Consider the following 16,371-nt stretch of genomic DNA (forward strand, 5'->3'; position numbering starts at 1 on the left):
TGAGTTGTAATGTTAGCCGTTTTTCTGCCTCAGATCCATGGCCCCATCTTCAGCTTCATCCAACAACAACATTGATAACAACAGAGATGTCACAACTGATCAGCTAGCCAGCCTGCTTACCGCTCTTAAGGTCACCCTGGATCGCGTCGAGACCTGTATCGACGCCCTGGAGAACAAGGAAACTGGGGAACATAATACGCCACCTCTGACTGAAACTGAGAAGAGACTGAAACTCTTAGAAGAACAGCTCCTAGCCCGGGGTAACAACATTCATCTTGAGAACAACCGGAGGTTCGAGCCTGTCGGGGACCAATTACCTGACAACTTCACCCTGACTGACGTGCCTAAGTTCAAGGAAGTGGAGGACCCACTCAACCATATCCGTGCTTTCAAGGACTACATGGCAATTAAGGGGGTCAAACAGGAGCTCTTTACTCGGATCTTCCCATCCTCTTTGGAGCCGATTCCTCGCCAATGGTACTACTCCTTGGACCCGAAAAACCTTACTACTTGGGATGAGATCGCAGTTGAGTTTGCCAAGCAGTATGCCGACAACATCGAAATCCAGGCCAACACCCGCACTCTTGAGGTGTTAACCCAAAACGACAAGGAAGGGTGTACTGAGTTCCTAACCCGTTGGAGGAGGGTGAGTACTCAGTTGGTCAGTAAGCCAAGTGAATCAACTCTGGTGGAAAAATTTGTCAACAATCTCCGCCCGGTTTATGCCAACCTATTGAGGTATCAGAATATCAAAACTTTCCAAGATCTGCAGATTCTGGGGACACGTATTGAGGACGACCTCCGAAAGGGTGTCTTAGCAAAGACCACTGGCAGGGATTACCAGGGATCCACCTCAACCGGATCTCGCCCTTACGGTCAGACAAACAAGATTGATGAGGTCAACCTCGTCGAACCATCTGCCAAGAAAACCAAGCGCCCCCAGAGAGTGTTCACCAACATAGGGTCGACTTACGCAAGTGCTCTGAAAAGGCTCATGGACCAGGGGAAGCTACAACCGATCGGACCCACCCCGGATCCGACCGACGCCAAGAAGTCCCGATTTTGGAACCCCAACGCCTACTGCCAGTATCATCGAGGGAAGGGGCATGATACCGAAAATTGCTTGAAACTCAAGCACCTCATTCAAGATATGATTGAGAAGGGAGATTTGCCTATACCCCCACCAACTAAGCCGAACAACAAGACGAATCCTTTGGGATTTCATGCCATCTCTGACGATGAGCCGACCCTAGACTGCTCTCACCCCATCTTGCCGATTGACGACGATGTAAATGTTCTGGAAAAGGATCCTTCAGACGGAGTGTTTGTGTTTAGTGCTGCCACTATGCTCACTATGTTTCAACAAGTTGAAGAGGCCATAGCCAGCCTCTCTGAAAGAATCACCCGACTCGACGACGCCTACCGTCGACTCATCTTCAATCCCCCAACACCGCACCTAAGGGAGAATTCCCCAAGCATTCAAAACTACCCACCCCAGGATGGATTGCTCCCGCGACCATTCTGGCATAGACCTCACGAAAATCACCCTCAAAATAACTACCCTCAAAATAACTACCCCCAAAATAACTACCCCCATAAAAATCGCTCTCACAAAAATATTCCCCACAAGAATTACCCGCCGAGGAATACCCCTCCAAGGTATCCTCGAGACTCCGAAATTAACGGCATATGGAGGGATGATGTTGAGGATGTCTATATCCTCCCAGGGAAGGAGAAGCGGACGAAAGAAATCGGACATCTCACCCGGTCCGGACGTCCCTATCAAAATCCGAACAACCCAACGGTCGTTCCAATAACGAATGACCAAATCGTTCCAGTGGTAGACACTCAACCAAAGGCCCCCGAGAACTCAATCCTGAAACAGCTCCAGAAAACAAAAGCCGAAATCTCAATTTGGCAACTGATCGCAACGTCTTTTGAGCACTGACAGGCCTTGCTGCAGGCCTTGGGAAAATTAACCGTGCCCTCCACCTCTTCCCCAGAAGAAATAGTGGTGCACATGACGAGAGACGCCCCTTATCTGAGTAACCTGGTCGTCTTCTCCGACGAGGATATCCCTCCGTTCAGAGCCAATCATAACCTGGCCCTATACATCACCGTACAATGCCTCAAGAAAAATATACCAATGGTCCTCGTGGATGACGGTTCCGCCGTGAATGTCATTCCTCTCAAAACTGCCCACAGGCTGGGAGTCAAGGAATCTGATTTGATCCCAACGAATCAGGGAGTACGCGCCTACGACGGCACTCGTCGCAAGGTCGCTGGGCTAGTCACTTTGACCGTCGCAACCGGACCCTTAGAAAGACAAACCAGTTTTCAAGTGGTCGACATCGACGCGTCCTTCAACATGCTCATGGGACGTCCCTGGATTCACGCCGTCAAGGCGGTCACATCAACGCTCCACCAGAAGATCAGGGTCCCCTTCAACGGGAAAACAATCACGATTCCCACTTCCCCAATCAAAGCAGTTATGAGAAGGGGGATAGCCTCCCAAGCCATTGAGGAGGACGACAATGAAATGTGGGGTTTCCAAGCCGTAAACGCCATAACTGATGAATCGGCGACCTCTGAGTGTGACCCGTTCACCAACCTCACGGTCAACCGTACTATGATGCGCCAGGGTTACTTCCCGGGTTTGCCGCTCAATCCACTAAAGAACCCATTGCCTCCCTTGAAACAGGCTAAGGTCCCCAACATTCCCTTTGGACTGGGGTACGAACCTACTGACCAAGATATCCGGGAGATGAACCTCCTAATCCAAAAACGCAAGAAGCACGGGGCTATCCTCCGTCCCTACCACCTGACTCTCAACGGATACTTTGTCCCCGAGGGAGAGTCTGAGCTCTACCACGGCTTTCCGGAACCGATCTATGACTCTGTGGCGAAGGCTAGGTACCCGGGAGTGGAAGTCTCCCAGGACTGCTACTTCATCCCCGACAACATCGAAGCTGCATCAACTGAGTCCAAGCCGTCACCATGCCTTGACGAACAAGCTGTCACACTCCTCTTTGGGGAAGATAACGTCAAACACCTCGACTATGAGGACATCATCAACATCGCCCTGAAAGAATTAATTTGATCCAACCGCCTTGATCTCCGATACTGGCCCGGGGAAAGCTACCCAAGGCTGGAGGAAGACCGTCAAGTGGACCGATCGCCAAGGCCGCATTTTCAAGATAACAACTGGAGAAGGCCCTATGTTCAAAGAGGGAAGTGAAGAAGGATCTGAGTCCGAGTCTGAGTCCGAGTTAGAGTCTGTCATAGCTCCTAACGCCCCTAATGTCCCAGTCAAGGTCCCCTTCCCACTGTTTTATCACAAAGTCGTGGCTGATTCAGAGGCTGAGTCTACTAGGGTCACCCCCACTCCCATGAAAGGTGACAACCTGGAGCCTGTTCCAGGGGCCACTTCCTCTGTTGTGTCGCCTCTGACTGACCACAAGATGTCTGTCCTTTCTGAGCTTTTCGCTCGTGTCAACTTAATGAACGCTAATTTTGCTTATGACTCATCTCAATTTAACTTCAATGCGATTCTGAATGACTATGAGGAATTTGACTTGAGCGACTACCCACCTCACTTAGCCAAAGAACTTGACAAACGGGAAACCAGAACCCCCATCATTGATGAAACCGAACCTATTAACGTAGGAACCGACAATACACCTCAAGAACTTAGGATAGGGATAACCATGGACCCCTCGGAAAGACAACAGTTCATTGACCTCCTCCACGAATACAAGGACGTGTTCGCCTTGTCTTACAAAGACATGCCTGGGATTGACAGGGAAATTGCAGAGCACCGGATACCCATTAAACCTGGAGCTAAACCTGTGAAACAGAAGCTACGCCGGATGCGTCCTGAGTGGGCCCTAAAAATCAAAGAAGAAGTGGACAAACAGTTCAAGGCTGGGTTCATCAAAGTGTCTGAATACTCTGACTGGGTGGCCAACATTGTGCCGGTACCAAAGAAAGACGGAAGAATTCGGGTTTGCGTCGACTTCAAGGATCTGAACAAGGCGAGTCCAAAAGACGACTTCCCTTTGCCACATGTTGACATTCTGGTGGACAACACTGCCGAACATGCTCTCCTATCATTCATGGATGGGTATGCTGGGTACAACCAGATTAAAATGGCTGAGGAAGACATGCACAAGACTGCGTTCACTACACAGTGGGGTACATATTGCTACACAGTCATACCTTTCGGCCTCATCAACGCCGGAGCAACCTATCAGAGAACCGCAACCACTCTCCTACATGATATGATGCACAAGGAGGTAGAAGTATATGTCGACGACATGATTGTCAAATCGAAAGAACGGGACGGCCACATCAATGCCCTCCGGAAATTCTTCGCTCGTCTACGGAAATATAACATGAGACTAAATCCTCAGAAGTGTGCATTCGGGGTCACCTCCGAAAAACTCTTGGGACATGTCGTCAGCAAAAGAGGCATTGAGATTCACCCCACCAAAATCAAAGCCCTTCAAGAAATGCCTCGGCCTAGGAACGAGAAGGAGATTCAGGGATTTCTCGGTCAGGTCCAATACATCAGCCGGTTCATTTCCAAGCTTACTATGATTTGTGAACCGATATTCAAGAAGCTTCGTGCCTCCGATCACACTGATTGGGACGACGACTGTCAGAAGGCGTTTGACAGGATAAAGGAAATCCAATCCAAACCTCATGTCCTCATGCCACCTCAACCGGGGATTCCTCTATCCCTATACCTGACTGTTACCAACACAGCCATGGGAGCAATGCTAGCACAAACAGTTGGCAACGAAGAGCGACCATCTACTACATCAGCAAAAAGTTCATTGAGTACGAGACGAGGTATACCCAACTGGAAAAGACATGCCTTGCCCGAGTATGGTCAACATAGAAGCTGCGGCATTAAATGCTTAGCTACACGGTCCACATCTACTCCAAGATGGACCCGGTTAAATACATCTTCGAAAAACCCGTACTAAACGGAAGGCTGTCTAGATGGACACTCATGCTGTCCGAGTTTGACCTCAAGTTTGTATCCCTCTAGGTTATCAAGGGAAGAGCAGTTGTCGATTTCCTAGCAGAAAATCCCGTCAACGAGGATCTAACGACCGACACATGGTCACTTCCTGACGAAGACATCCGTTGTGCCGACTCCGACGCATGGGACCTATACTTTGATGGTGCATCTAATCTGAGAGGTTTCGGGGTAAGAATCCTTCTAATATCACCAGAGGGAGAACATGTTCCGATCTTGGTCAAGCTAGACTTCGCCGTCACCAACAATGCCGCTGAATATGAAGCATGTCTCATCGGCCTACAAGCAGCCATCACACTTGGCATCAAGAGACTGAGGGTCTACGGCGATTCCTCGCTCATCATCAATCAGGTATCCGGATTATGGAAAATCCGATCTGACAGCCTAGCTCCCTACCGAGCAAAGATCAATCAAGAGGCCGATTTCTTCGACCAAGTCGACTACTTCCACTTACCACGAGAGGAAAATCAATTTGCTGATGCCCTGGCAAAACTTGCCGCGCTCGTCAACATACCTGATGACATGGCGTCAATGCCCCTATGTGTCGAAAGACGGAGCGAGCCAGCTCACATTTGTGCTATTATCGACGACGCGGAAAGCCATAATGAACCTTGGTACCAAGCCCTCCTTAATTACAAAACCAAAAACGAATTTCCTCCCAACTCTGATCAAAGAGGACAGAGAGCCATCCGTTTACTTGCATCACAATTCGTGATGAACCAAAATCAACTCTACAAAAGAACACCCCAAGGAATTCTTCTCCTTTGCATCGACCATCACAAAGCCAAGAAAGTTATGGGAGAGGTTCACGATGGAAAATGTGGCCCTCACATGAGTGCAATGATGCTTACACGGAAAATCACGCGACTAGGTTACTACTGGACCACCATGGAAGCCGATTGCCGTAACTACGTCAAACATTGCCACAATTGCCAAATCTTCGCCAACATACAACACATACCACCATCCCTTTTATACACCATGACATCACCCTGGCCATTCTCAACTTGGGGCATCGACATCATCGGGAAAGTCAACCCGATAGGCACCAAGGGGCATTGCTTCGTCCTCGTCGCCATCGACTACTTCACCAAATGGGTGGAAGCACAATCATATGCAATCTTGACCGCCAAACAAGTGGCCAAGTTCATTCAAAACAACATCATCTACCGATATGGGGTACCCCATGAAATCATCAGCGATCAAGGCTCTCACTTCCATGCGGAAACTCAAGCTTTGCTGGACAAGTACAAAATCAAACGACATCGATCATCCCCCTACCGCCCCCAAATCAACGGAGCGGTGGAGGCAGCGAACAAGACTCTTGTCACCATCATCAAGAAAATGCAAGACAACTATCGCAATTGGCCGAGTAAACTCCCATTTGCACTCTCGGGATACCGAACCTCCATTCGAACACCAACAGGCGCCACACCCTTCTACCTAGCATATGGTATGGAGGCGGTTCAACCAGTAGAGTTAGAGGTCCCATCTCTACGCATCTTACTGAAAAGTCAAGTCCCTGAGGCGGAATGGACCCGTCAAAGGTACGAACAACTCACTCTTCTAGACGAACGGCGACTCAACGCCTTGCACAACGTCCAGCTATACCAACGACGTATACAACGGGCATTCAACAAGAAGGTTAAACCCAGAAACATCCAGGAGGGCGACTTGGTCCTCAAGTCAGTTCGAGCACCATTACCCGTCGATCCGAGGGGAAAGTTCAAACCCAACTGGGCCGGGCCATACCTGGTCAAGAAAATACTTTCGGGGGGCACAGTGAGACTGAGTGACCTAGATGGGGAGGATTTTACAAACCCAACCAACCTAGACCAGCTCAAAAAATAATACCCTTGAACCCTAGCAACCAACGACCTAAGCCTAGTTTTACAACTAGCAACGACCTCAACCCTTTTCAAGTCAAGTTCCTCAACGCGTTCTGATTTGAAATTGCATGTTTTATCGAGTCTAAGCTACGGCACTTTGCCCGTTTCGAATATCCTTTGATCTGTCAAAAGCAACGTCCATTTGTACTAAAACAACAAACCCCCTGAACTACGAGCATGGTTTGATTTCACCTCTTCAGGTGAATACGTAGGCAGTCCCTCTTATACCTGAGGGATACAACCACAAAACCCAATCAAATCCACAAAACATTTCGAACTACGATCATGGTTTGATTTCACCTCTCCCGGTGAATACGAAGGCAGTTCTTTCTTACACAAGAAGGATACAACCATTCCCACAATCAAAAACAATCATCCCCATACAAAAATCCCCACATACAAAACATCCCCATCAAAAAAGAGAAAAGGGAAAACCATTCCCTTTTTCCCACCAACATACAAAAATGAGCCTTTCTCCCATTCCACAAAATACCACTTTCCCAAGTGCAATTGTTTAGGACAATTCAAATTGAATTGCCTTCACCAAATGGATGGAAGAAACAAGCGTTCACAATTTTTGACACGAGCAATCATCTTATTTAATTAATAATGGGAGGGATTACAATTTCAACAACAAATAAAGCTCGACAAGTCTACAACTTGTCAAAGCTAAGGTGTCAACTAACACACCTCACATAATAAAACTAGCACAAAACACACAACAACTAACTAGTACAACATAATAAAAACTTACAACAATAATACAACATAATAATAAAGTGGGTAATGGAGATTTTCACTCTTCCATTCTACCCTTGCCTTTTCCGTCGGGGTACATCTTCCCCTTGTTCTTCTTGTTGGCCCGACTAGCATGGACTTCTTCCTCGGAACGGATCCTAAACGGATCTAAGACGGCGACGGCCTCCGGTCTAGCACAAGACCTCATGTTCGACCCAAAAAGAGCCAAGGCACGGCCCACCATATTCTTGGGACCTGAACTCCTCCTGTTTGGTGGTCTCATCACATCGGGGGTAGCTCCATCAACATACTCCTCAAAGAAGGCACGGTTGGCCTTGCCAACCTCTCGGTACTTCAAATCGACAACCTCGTCCTTACGAAATTTGGATCTCTCTTCCAAGGACGGAGCTCGTGACCATTTGACATAAGCGGGAGTCACCCATGTCGTGGCAACGGGGTTTGGTACCTCCCAAAGCGGCCGAGTGGCCCACCACCTTTTAAAGAACTCCACAAGCTCGAAGTTCCGGAAAACATTCTCTTGGACAAGAGTCTCTTGAGCGGGCACCTTTTGTTGACGCCCCATTTGCCTCATGAGCCTTTCGGGATATATGAAGGAAACAACCTTCAAACCCACCACCATCAAAGAACGAGGACTAGCACCCGAAGCGGGCAACCCCGTGAAGGACCTCAGGTGCCACCACGGCACCACCCAACGGATATGAGGACCACCCTGCTCCGCCAATCTTGCGGCCCAATAGGCCTCGGTGGATGCAAAACTATCCGGGTACAACTTCCTCATAGTGAGGTGACGGAAGGAGTAAGAAGAAGGATTAACTAGAGGCTCTACATACCGTAGCCTCTCCAATAACCACACTTGGAGGATCCTTTGGGATCCGAAAGAGGGAGCTTCTCCACAAGAGCCTTCCTTGTCCAAAGCTTGGATAATCTCCCCAAGCACCAACCATGATGGATCTCTACCATGCTCCATTTGCTCAATCACATGGATAAGGGTCATGCTACCATGACATCTAGGCCCCTCCTTCTTCAAGACATCAACAAAGAGGTACACATGGACAAGGCAAAATGCAAGAGCCCTTCTCCTAGCCACCTCCGAGACATTAACATCTAATCGGTTTGAAAATATGTTGATAAGAGCCAACATATCCACACCATGTGGAGCAAGAAGAAAGTTGATTTGGCTTGTTTATAAGCCCAACATGGAACGGAATTTCTCTTTGTAGCACAACCGAGTCGGAGGAAGCACCGGAACACAACCCGGCCACCCACCAATGGCTCCAACTTCTTCGGCAAGAGGACAAAGCTCGTCTTTCGGGAAAACGAAAACATGGTGTTTCGAATCCCAAAACCGAGAACATGCTTCAAGAAACGAAGGTTGCACCTTGACTTGACGAAGCACCAACAATTGACCAACTCCCATGCTAACGAGTTGATGCTTTTCGGGAGGCGACAAATTCCGGCACCTTTGTCGCAATGCGTTCTCAAAAGCATCCATGAAATATTTTTGTGGAAGAAGAAGAGGTTTTGTAGAGATGTTTTTCTGTTTCGGATGATGAAACAATGAAGCGCAAACGTCCCTATTTATACAAAACGATCAGCGCATTTTTTCAGAAAAAGGGGAGAGCCGGCTTCCATCGCCAGGCTGCTCGCGCCTTTTTAAGGCTTCTCCAGGATTCCCGCTGTTGACTTGTCTCTTTCAACATGTGCTTTCTCCTGACACCTCAAACCTCCCGCCAGGAACCTCGCGCCTCTTCGGGATAATCCGCGACATTTTGTGCTTCCTCACACTCACATTTCCTTGTTTTCGTGTTTTACGAAATCCGACACGGTTTCCATGACGCAGCTTTAAACATACGGATTTTTTTCTTTCTTTTTTTAAGGGGGGGAAGGGCTAGTCGCCCCGATCCGCGATGGATCGTTTCCATGTCAGTCGAAATCCCGAAAATTTTTCGCTTTTTCAAAAAAAATTTCCATCAAAAATCAAAACCGAAGATTGATAACACGACATCAGTTTTCCTCAAAAATTCAAGCACTCTGATACGTGCATATTCTATACACTTTATTTGCGGTTTTGGCACGTATTTCCATGCGTATTTGTTAGCTTTAAGCTATTATTTCTCCCGAAACGGTTTACTTTGCGTTTTCTATGATTTATTGTAGGAATGAGTGGACGTAAGCTAAATCAAGCCTGAATCGTCCTCCAGAGGCAACTTCAGGGAAGCTTGGAAGAAGGGAGTTCGGATTCACTCACCTTGGGATGCGTGCATTGAAGTGAAGAGCTGTTTTTGAGGAAAAGAAGGTGTTTCTACACAGCCAGATCGATCGATCGACCAAAGATGACCGATCGATCGACCATTGGAGTTCAATGAGCAAGCTACGTTTCGCTATTACGATCGATCGACCATGCTAATCGGTCGATCGACCAGTCTGCGAGCTGATATTGATTTTTCGTATTAGACTTTTAAAAGCCCAATTTGTAATTAACTTTTGGCATCTTTTATCGGTAGAACGCAGCAATTATTAGGTCATGCTTTTCATTACTGAAGAACTTAGTTTTTTTAGATCTAGCTTTGGGAACGGAAACCCCCGAATTCAATTACGTTGTTCATCACTTTAATTAGTAAGTTTTTATGCAAATTCTTTCTTCCCTAATCTCTTGTTATTTCAATTCTTGTTTTTACCAATTTAATTTCAGCAATTAAGTTCTTACCTTTTGTCTTTAGTCCAATTCAATCATGTCAAATTTATTCTTTGCTATCAATTTTACAATTGTTATAGTTTTAATTATGCATAGCTAATTTCTTTGATTGGGAACGAGGTGAGCCATGGCATAAATTAGGATTGTTTTGTAGTATGAAATCTTCCGTATCATTCTTGTTGTCTTTTGATAAACCTTTTTACTAGATTAAAAGATTAGTAATTAAAATTATCATTAGATTGGAATTTCCCTTGAGCGAAAGCTTTGAGAAATTCTTGGGAATTAGAAGACCGTAAGGTAATTTTGAGCATTGATCGAAAGGCTTGCTCATACTCCCCGAGACCGTATTATAGGACCTCTGCTAATTTACTGACCTGATCTTAGCCATGGTGAACCGAAGTTCCCGATCTTCTTTTTATCTTGTTGAGAAATTCTTATTTTAGCAACTAGTCAAATTAGTCAACCAATCTTAAAACCCCCCATTAATTGTTACTTTTATAGACAGAAATAAGCAAATAGAATTGATCTTGTCTCTCTGTGGTTCAACCCTTACTATCACTAGCTATAGTTTTAGTTTGGAATTATAAATTTAATTTTGATACAAAAAACGCAGTATCAAATTTTGGCGCCGTTTTGGGAGACGGTGTAATTCTGTTTGCTTTATTTTTAGTTTATTTTTCTTGTCTCAAGGAACTTTGGTTCCTTGAGGACGTTGCTTACCTTTGCTTCTAGTTTTGCTTTTGCACAGTTAGAAGACAGGTTTTTGAGAGGAAGGCTTGAGTACTCTCAGTTCTGCGAATATGGCTACAATATATGATAATCTTCAGCCAAAGGAACACCATCTTCTAAAGGGGCACCAGTTACCTACCCCTACTACCGGTAACTTCGAATTTCGTTCCTCTTATATCGATTTAGTGGAGCGAAATCAGTTTGCTGGTTTACCAGATGAGGACCCCTTGAAGCATATGGAAATTTTCACGGACTCATCATTGTTCCATACTTATACCGGTGGGGTGACTCGGGATGAAGTAAAGGGGGTGATGTTCTTATACTCCTTGAAGGATTCGGCGCGAGATTGGTACCGCTACCTTGATAGGGTAGCAGCTGGAGTCACAGATTGGACATCTCTAGCATTAGCCTTCTACAAGAAGTACTTCCCACTTTCAAAGACTGATGCCTTGAGAAGTAAAATCACAAATTTCCAGCAAGGAGCCGATGAGGGCTTTTGTGAAGCATGGGGACGTTTCAAAAGTTTTGTTCGAGCTGTCCCTCACCCTGGTTTCCAGCAGTGGTATCTTTGCAACTTATTCTACAATGCTTTATATGATGATTACAAGGTCATCCTGGACGCAGCTGCGAATGGTAGGTTCCAAAATAATACCGGTCAGAATAGAGGTTGGAACACTATTGAGGAGATGGCAGTCCATAGAGCTGAGTTTGGGAGTTCACGTGGAAATTCACGAAAGCAAAGTGATGAAATGAGTACCGTTGTGACACTCATTACTTCTATTACTGCCCGTCTCGAGAAGCTCGAGGCCTCTGAAGTTTCCAAGGAAAGAATTGAAACTCCTGTCCATAATCCAGATGAGACCGCGAAGTTGAGAGAAATGGTCCAAACTCTTTTGGTTCAAGTGGCGAATATAGAAGCAGCCGGGATTTAGTCCTCAAAGAATTTTGTGAAGCAGTTGGGGAATATAGAGGCTAAGCAAGTCGCCAATTCTTCAAGCAAATGTGAAGGGCCAATTGAAACGATTAATGCCATTAATCTCAGAAGTGGCCTCTCTTATGAAGGTCCCGACAAGCCAAGAGGAGACTCGGGAAACGATGAAGAAGCTAGTTTAATTTCTGGTGCAAAAACGAGCTCAATTGCCAGTACTTCTGGTCGATCGACCACTACTATCAGTCGATCGACTGGAGCGTCAGATGAAAAAGTTTCTGATCAGAAACTATTCACGCCCAGCATAAGCAGTCGATCGACTAATATCATCAGTCGATCGACTGAGATTCCTGACGAAGAGGTTTATGTCCAGGAACTGTTCACGCCCAGCCAACTTGGTCGATCGACCACTACTGTCAGTCGATCGACTGATTCTCCAGTACAGGACGCAATTCCGTCAACTAATTTGCATGGTTCTACGCTTATTGATGATTTGACGGAGGTTTTAAACTTACGAAAGCCGAAGGTTACTGATCCTACGGCCAGTGTTGCAGTCCCGTATCCGGAGCGGTTAAAGAACACTAAGCTGGAGCGCAAGTTTGGTAAGTTTTTAGAGATGGTCCAGAATCTCGAGGTAACGATTCCTTTCACTGATCTAATTACCCAGGTACCCTCTTACGCTAAATTTATGAAAGACATTTTAAATCGTAAGAGAAATTTTCGTGATGATGGTAATGTTGCTTTTGTGGAAGAATGCAATGCTCTTTCGCAAATTAATATACCACCCAAATTAAAGGACCCGGGTAGTTTTTCAATTCCTTGCACTATAGGTAACCACGAAATTGGAAAGACCCTTTGTGATTTAGGGGCCAGTGTCAGTGTCATGTCGTACTCTGTTTGCGAAAGGTTAAACATTGTTAGACTCAAGGTGACCGATATTACCGTTCAAATGGCAAATAGATCGACTCAGAGACCTATAGGAGTTCTAGAGGATGTACCCGTTCGAGTGGGTAAGTTTTTTATTCCTGTCGATTTCATTGTTTTGGACATTGCTGAGGACAGTCAAATACCTATTATTTTAGGTAGACCATTTTTACATACAGCTGGGGCTGTAATAGATGTCAAACGCCGGAACCATAACCTTAGAGGTAGGGGATGACACCATTGAGTTTAGTCTTGCTCGCAAGGCGACTGAACCTACTGATGATGATACGTGTTATTCCATTGATATTGTTGACAGGGCTGTTACTTGTAATTTGAGGGAATCCTTAGCCAGGGGTCCCTTAGCTGATCTAACCCGTTTAGATGAGTGTGCAGGTACTACAGTGGAGAATGCTGAGGAGCCAGATGCTTTGTTAGCCTCAATGGAGAGCTACGAGCTCACAGAGGAAGAAGATGAGATGCTCTTGAGCCTAGCCAACGAGAACTTGGTAAACACTTGCTATACCATTGGAGCTGATTCTGTCTGTGCTGTAGAGGTAAAGGTGCCTGAGCGTAAGCCACTTCCTCCCAATCTTAAGTATGTATTCCTAGATGATACAGAGCAGTACCCAGCTATTGTTAGTGCTAAGCTTAATGATGACCAGCTGTCTGCTTTGATGTGTGTGCTTAAGAAAAACAGGAAGGCTCTAGGTTACTCTTTGGATGACATTAAGGGCATCAGCCCTGATGTTTGTATGCACAGGATAGAGCTGGAGGAAGGCCACAAGCCTTACAGACAGGGTCAACGAAAGTTGAACCTGAAGATACGGGAAGTTGTTATGGCTGAGGTGATGAAACTACTCGATGCAGGTATTATTTATACAGTTGGCAACTCCAAGTGGGTTAGCCCAGTTCAGGTAGTTCCGAAGAAAGGAGGGACTACCGTGGTTAAAAATGAGAAAAATGAATTAATACCGACACGAGTTGTGACAGGGTGGCGGATGTGCATTGATTATAGACAGTTAAATACCGCCACCAAGAAAGACCACTTCCCCCTCCCTTTTGTTGACCAAATGACTGAAAGACTTGCTTCTAACAAATTTTTCTGTTTTCTAGACGGATATTCAGGGTTCTTTCAGATCCCTATTCATCCGGATGATCAGAGTAAGACCACTTTTACCTGTCCACAGGGTGTTTTTGCATATCGTAGAATGCCTTTCGGATTGTGTAACGCCCCTGCTACCTTTCAGAGGTGCATGATGGGGATTTTTTCTGATTATATAGAGAATATTATGGAGGTATTCATGGATGATTTCTCAGTTTATGGTAATGACTTTGATCGTTGTTTAGCTAATCTCGATAAAGTCATGCAGCGTTGTATTGATGTTAATCTTGTTTTAAACTGGGAAAAGTGTCAGTTTATGGTCAATGAGGGAGTTGTGTTAGGGCATCTGATTTCTGATAAAGGTATACATGTTGATAAGGCAAAGGTGCAGGTGATTGAGCAATTACTTCCTCCCGTGAACGTTAAAGGAGTGAGGAGTTTCCTTGGTCACGCTGGTTTTTATCGGCGTTTCATTAAGGATTTTTCAAAAATTGCTAAACCACTCACACATTTGCTCCTTAAGGATGTTGTCTTTGAATTTACTGATGAGTGCCTTACCGCTTTTAACAGGTTAAAGGGGGCCCTAGTTTTTGCGCCAATCATTCAGCCGCCTGATTGGGACCTCCCATTTGAGATCATGTGTGATGCCAGCGATTATGCGGTCGGTGCAGTTTTGGGACAGCGGAAGAATAAAGCTTTGAATGCCATATATTATGCGAGCCGAACTCTGGATGAGGCTCAAATTAATTATTTTACCACTGAGAAAGAGTTTCTAGCTGTAGTTTTTGCCTTAGACAAATTTCGGTCTTATTTATTAGGTTCTAAGGTTATTGTTTATACTGACCATGCAGCGCTGAAGACTCTCTTTCTTAAGAAGGATGCGAAGCCGAGGCTTTTGAGGTGGATACTCCTTTTGCAGGAGTTTGATTTGGAGATCAAAGATAAGAAAGGGGCAGAGAATGTGGTGGCTGACCATTTATCTCGCCTACAGCTGACAGAAAGGGAGGATTCGTTACCTATTAATGATTCTTTTCCCGACGAGAGTCTGTTAGCTATTACTGCTTCAGGGTCTTATCCACCTCCGTGGTTTGCTGATTTTGCTAACTTTGCTGTGACGGGTAAGATACCACCCGAGCTTTCATGGCAGCAGAAGAAGCGGTTCGCTTATGATGCTAGACAATACTTTTGAGATGATCCTTATGTTTTCAAGGAATGTGCAGACGGTCTCATCAGGAGATTCGTTCCTTAATGGGAGGTGAAGGATATCCTAGAAGCTTGCCACTCTTCTGCTTATGGTGGTCACCACAGTCCGTCCCGGACTGTAGCTAAGGTACTCCAATCTGGTTTCTATTGGCCAACTTTGCATGCAGATAGTCGCAATTTAGTTGCTGAGTGCGACGCTTGTCAAAGATCGGGGAATATTTCCAAAAGACATGAGATGCCACAGGTAGGCATTCTTGAGGTTGAGATTTTCGATGTCTGGGGCATTGACCATCAAGGACCTTTTCCGAGCAGTCAAGGTAATAAATATATCCTCGTAACTGTAGATTATGTGTCCAACTGGGTAGAAGCTATTGCTACTCCCCATTGCGATGCAAAAGCCGTGATTAAACTGTTTAAAAAGATTATTTTCCCTCATTTTGGTGTCTCTAGGGTTGTCATTAGCGATGGTGGAATGCATTTTAAAGAGAAACAACTTGGTGCTTTATTGACTAAATTCGGTGTCCAACATCGTAGAGGTTTGGGGTATCATCCCCAAACTAGTGGTCAGGTTGAGATTTCTAACAGAGAATTGAAAGAAGTCTTAGCTAAAGTTGTTCTAAATCACGGAAAGATTGGAGTCTTAAGTTAGATGATGTCTTATGGGCTTATAGAACCGCGTTTAAGACGCCAATCGGGATGTCACCATACCGATTGATTTATGGTAAGACATGTCATTTACCTGTTGAGTTAGAGTGTAAGTCTTGGTGGGCTATTTGTGATTTGAATTTGGATCCTAACCTCTCTCGTGAGAAACGTATGACACAGCTGAATGAGCTGGAGGAATTCAGGCTGCTGGCCTATGACAATGCAAGGATCTACAAAGAGAAAACAAAGCGCTGGCACGACAAGAGAATCATCAAGCGCGAGTTCCATATTGGCGATAAGGTACTTCTTTTTAACGCTCGTATCCGTTTATTTCCTGGTAAGCTGAAATCCAGGTGGACTGGCCCTTACACGGTCACAGCAGTCATAAAGTTCGGATCAGTTGAATTGGAGACCTCTGCTGGAGAAAGGTTCAAAGTTAATGGCCAATAT

General features: G+C 45.6%; 1 non-coding gene across 1 annotated transcript; it reads right to left on the minus strand.

Annotated features, from left to right (window-relative positions):
* Positions 1-11,563: 11,563 nt before the first annotated feature.
* LOC141625283 (small nucleolar RNA R71) lies at positions 11,564-11,672 on the minus strand. The gene has a single exon (XR_012535071.1). It is a non-coding gene; the product is annotated as a small nucleolar RNA R71 (small nucleolar RNA).
* Positions 11,673-16,371: the final 4,699 nt, after the last annotated feature.

The sequence above is a fragment of the Silene latifolia genome, chromosome X, assembly GCF_048544455.1.
Source record: "Silene latifolia isolate original U9 population chromosome X, ASM4854445v1, whole genome shotgun sequence".
Classification (NCBI taxonomy): Eukaryota; Viridiplantae; Streptophyta; class Magnoliopsida; order Caryophyllales; family Caryophyllaceae; genus Silene; species Silene latifolia.